This window comes from Chrysochloris asiatica, unplaced genomic scaffold (assembly GCF_000296735.1).
Source record: "Chrysochloris asiatica unplaced genomic scaffold, ChrAsi1.0 scaffold00256, whole genome shotgun sequence".
Taxonomy (NCBI): domain Eukaryota; kingdom Metazoa; phylum Chordata; class Mammalia; order Afrosoricida; family Chrysochloridae; genus Chrysochloris; species Chrysochloris asiatica.
In genome coordinates this window covers 1,847,239-1,852,478 of record NW_006408774.1, presented here as the reverse complement: position 1 = coordinate 1,852,478, position 5,240 = coordinate 1,847,239, and positions in this window count along the sequence as shown.

Below are 5,240 nucleotides of genomic sequence, written 5' to 3'. Positions count from 1 at the left end.
TACACAAGGTCGCTATGGGTCAAACTGACTTGATGGCACTTAACAACAACAACAACATCCATAAGTATAAGTAAATTTCATCAAATTGTAGCGGGTTACTTTTTAAATTTTATTTATTTCCCTCTTCTTTCTTATTCTAGTCGAGTTCTGATCATCCAGCCATCGAAGCCAGGTCAAGTGGGTACTATCTACAAATATGGGTGTTCTTGTGCATCTCCCCTCACTTCATATCAGCTGGATTCTTCACTCATGAAGTAGGTTTTTAATATCTGCCAATATTCGGGGATCCTTGTTCCCCAGGCATTTCATTTTCCAGGGGATGCATTCTAGACACTAGATGGAAAGGGGTTTTTTTTTTGTTTTTTTTTTTTTCTGCTCTCACAGCCATCCTGGCATCACTGATGCCTTCTCTGCCTGGAAGATTATTGCTTGCAAATTAGAAACTTTTGTAGACTTGCTGTGAGGTAGAATCAAGTAATATCACAGGCTGGGCTGAGAGACTGCAGGGAAGACATAACATCGTGACGTGGGATTATTCATGATATGCTGCATAGTCAGGGTCTGCAGACAGAGATACCAAGGACTGGAAGTGTTTCAATTAAAGAGCTGTGCAGAGAGACGGCCCTGGCAGGACAGTTTCAGCTCTACCAGGAAGTAGAGATGCACAAAGTTGCTGGGGTTGGGATAGGAGGTCGTCTGGGGTTACAGAAGTGCTGTGGCAGAGGTGGGGAGTGATAGCAAGAGGCGGAAAGTTTTTAATGGGAAAGAAAATAACTTGCTGAGCTCTTCTAATTTGAAAATGGTATCTTTTCCAAGTGCATTAACAGCATGGTCAAGATAGTGAAACCAAACAATGCTGTGAACAAAATTGCTTGGGCCTGCTTTTTTCTTGTCTGCTTTGAGAAGTTCCAGCAGTGTGAATGGGTTAGTAGCCTGTGACTTTAATTTTTATAACTTCAACACTTCATTTTCTTTCTCCTATTTTCAAAACAGTACATGCTGAAAGAAAATTCAGAAATTAAAACAACTTTGAAAAGGAAAAACAAATAAACAAAAACTATATAAAGTCATGTCACCACCATGAACGTTCTGGTGTCTTTTATTTTTATTAGCTATGCTAAATATGTATAACTTATTCTAACAAGTAAACAACAACAACAACAACAACAACAACAAAACCCTTTGTTGTCAAGTTGATTCAAACTCATAACTGCCCTATAAAACAGAGTGGAACTGCCCTATAGGGTTTCCAAGAATGTAAATCTCTAGGGAAGTTGTTAAGTACCGTGGAGTCGGTTCTGACTCATAGTGACCCTGCACAGGGTTTCTGAGATGGTAAATCTTTACAGGAGCAGAAAGCTTCATCTTTCTCCCATGGACTAGCTGGTAGTTTCGAACTGCCGACCTTGAGGATAGCAGCCTGATTCATAACCACTATGCTACCAGAGCTAGGGAAGTAGCCTGCCACATATTGTCCTGTGGAGTCGCTAGAGAGATTGAACTGCCATGCTTTTGTATACTAGCAGACAAATGTTTTAACCAATGCACAACTAGGACTCTGGTATATGATCCATATATGTGGCTTTTTCCATGAACACATATCTGCAATCACAAGTCACATATTCCACAGAAATCTTCTCATATCAAATTAGGCCACTTCTTTAACTTTCATTTTATTTTTATATCTCACCAGAGGATGACGTGTTCTTTCAAAGACATAAAATCATTTTATAAGTTACTATCTAGCATCATATGTTGACAAAACAAAACTTTGAGATATGGACTCATTAATATCAGCTAAGTTGAAAAACCAGTTTCACAAAACATGTGTTCCTAAGTCTTCAGTGTTACCTGATATTTATATGACCTGTTGATTCACGTATCTGAAAATATCTATAATAATTTATACAAACACAGGTATTCATAATTAGACTTGACAATTTAAATGCAGTTTGTTTGTCTTTTGCTCCTTTGCATTAACAGCAAGATAATCTTACTAATGAAATCATTCAAAAGGCAGTATTTTCAATGGTTGCAAAAATATCATAGTATCATTAAACCAGAATTCATTTACAGAACATTGAACTGCTAAATAGTCAACTGCTTTAGATTTTGGGCATTAAAAGTACTGTTTGCGTGTATCTTATTCTGAATATTAAAGTGCCTTTAAAATATTTCCTTAAAATAGATCCCTATTAGTACAAACAACGTCTCAAAAGATTAAACTCTTTTAAAAATGCACCCTTTCACTCTAACTGCATATGTTATATAGATCTGTATGTTGTTATTAGGAACCTTTGAGTTGGTCCCGACTCATAGCTAAAATATGCACAACAGAATGAAACACTGTCTCATCTTATGCCACCCTCACAGTTGTCAAAATTTAGCCTGTTATTGCTGCCACTGTGTCAGTCGGTCCCATTGGGGGTCTTTTTCTTTTTTGCTGACCCTCCATTTTACTATTCATAATATCCTACTTCAGGGTCTGGTCCCTTTTGGTAACATGTCCAAGGTACACGAGATAATGTCTCACCATTCTGCTTCTGAAGAGCATTCTGGTGAACTTCTTACAAGACATATTTATTAGTTCTTCTGGCATGGTACTTTTTATTATTATTATTCAACACCATAATTCAAACGTATTGATTCTTTACAATCTTCCTTATTCATTTGTCCTTTGACATGCATATGAGGCAATTGAAAATATCATAACACCATAGGTCTTAAACTGATATCTTTGCTCTTTGACACTTTAATAAGGTCTTTTGCAGAAGGTTTGTAAAATACAATAAATCATTTGATTTTTCACTACTGCTTCCATGACTCAACCACTCATCTGTCAGTTTGTTGTATTGCAGTAGCTTCCATGTTGCTGTGATGCTAGAAAGTATGTCACTGGTATTTTAAATTCCAGCAGAGTTCTCCAAGGTGGACAGGTTTAGATAAAGCTTCCAGACTAAAAAGGAAAGGCAGACTACTTCAAAATGTTTATCTGCTTAAAACCATATAAATATCATGGAACATTGTCAGATATGAAGCTGGAAGATAAAAATATTGTAAATAGCACCAGAATGCTGTCAGACATAATGCTGGAAATAAGCCATCAGGTTGAAAATCAATCAAAAAACAACTGGGAAAGAGCTACCTCCTTAAAGTAGAATCAAACATGATGACATAAATGAAGTAAAGCTTTCAGGACTTCATTTGTTGATTGGGAACAACTCAAAATGAGGAGAAACAACTTCAAACAACCACTGATAATCAGATTATGGAATGTACAATTTCATGAGAGTGGATTTTGGATCGAAGGAAAAGAATGTCTTTGGCAACTTCAATCTTTTCTCCATTTATTACAATGTAATAATTTAGGTACTAAATATTTTGTGACTCTGAATAACATGCATAATCAACAGCTCTCATCTTATTTAGTACCAATGCCATACTGCATCTAAGTATGTGAAAAGCTAAATCTCATTGCATTCAAGTTATTCTGGATCATGGCTACTCTCTAGAATGTAGTAGAATTTCCAAGCCTGAAATCTTGACAGAAACTGATAACTGCCATATCTTCCTTCTGTTGGTGGTGGGCTTGAAATCTTGATCTTTCAATTATCAACTGAGCACTGTAACCACTGCACTACCAAGATTTCTTTGGTATATGAAATGAAATCTCATACAATCATCCAAGGGCAGAAATGAAAGTGATGGAAGCAATTTTTGTAATAATTTTGTAAACATGAGTATTGCATGAGTGTGTATAATGGCTATTTGGTTATTGTTCCTATTATAAGTGTTGTCACTCTGAGATAGAACCGACAGGATTAGGTACAATACCACATAAAGAAAAACAGTGGTAAATATCCATAAATAACCAGAACTTGGAATGTATGAAGTAGGAATTCAGTAAACTTGGAAGTTGTCAAAAATTCTATGAAACACATAAAGATCAATATTGTAGGAATTAGCAAGGTAAACTGGACTGATATTGGCCTTTATGAATAAACCAATCAATCAAATATTTTACTGTCCTGGAAATAACACATAGAGGAAGAATGGCATTGCTTTCACCATCCAAAATAACTTATCAAGATCTATCTTGAAGTGTAATGTTTTCTGCGATAAGATAATATCCATAAGTCTAAAGGAAGACCAATTATGACTAATATAGTTCAAATGTAAACAACAACCAGTAAAGTCAGTGATGATGAAATTGAAGAATTCTACCAATTTTTTAAGTCTGAAATTGATCAAACATACAATCAAAATGTATTGATAATTGCTGGTGATAGGAATGAACATGTTGGAAACTCAGAAGGATCAATACTTGGAAAATATGACTTTCGTGTTAGAAATTATATTGGAGATGGCATAATATAATTTTGCATTATCAATGACTGCTTCATCGCAAATAGCTTTTTTAAAACAACATAAAAAGAGGCGGGGCTTGATAGTGGATAGGGTAAAGGTGCAGTGAAGATCTCCATCAGCAAAACCACAGAATACCAGGTAAATCCAGTTCAGGGGAGAGAACCAATACTCTGAACCACATACGTATGACTATTTTAGAAGTTTGAAGGCTTATAGCTGGTGGAACTTGTAACAGAACTAAGAAATCTTGTACTTTAGAATCAGCCCTGGCTCAGCAGCCCAGAGGTGACAACATGGGCCAGACCAAATGGGGCAAGAACACCCACACTTGCAAATATAACCACTTGACCTGGCTTCAATGTCTGGATGATCAGAACTCAACTAGAAAAAAAAAAAAAAGAAGAAGAGGAAAAAAAGAGTAATCTGATACAACTTGATGAACTTGACCTATACCTATGGATGCAGTAGCTCAAAAAAGAGAACAAATCCTTATAGTAAGGTTCATTCCCATCCTCTCGATACACAGGGTAGAAGGGGATGGGCAACTTGGACATTGGCTACCCAAAATGGGGGGCTACAAAGGCAAGAAGTTACCTGTTTACCAGCTTTCAAGAGGGAGCCTAGATCCAGAGGGCACTGAGGAAGGTAGTATCACCACTGAGTAGTATCCAATCTGTCTGGGCAGGGCTGATGAAAGGAGATGGGGATAGGACTCTTGTGGTACAACAGTGAATGAGAGCTATGAGGACTGACTGTGAGGGTTGGAAATGTAAAGGTAGATGTTCTGTAGAAAAAGGAGGGGAGTGATTAACTTTGCAGTCCAGGAGTGGAGGTTCTTGGGACCATCATGGGAGAACAGTGCAGTGCGGGAC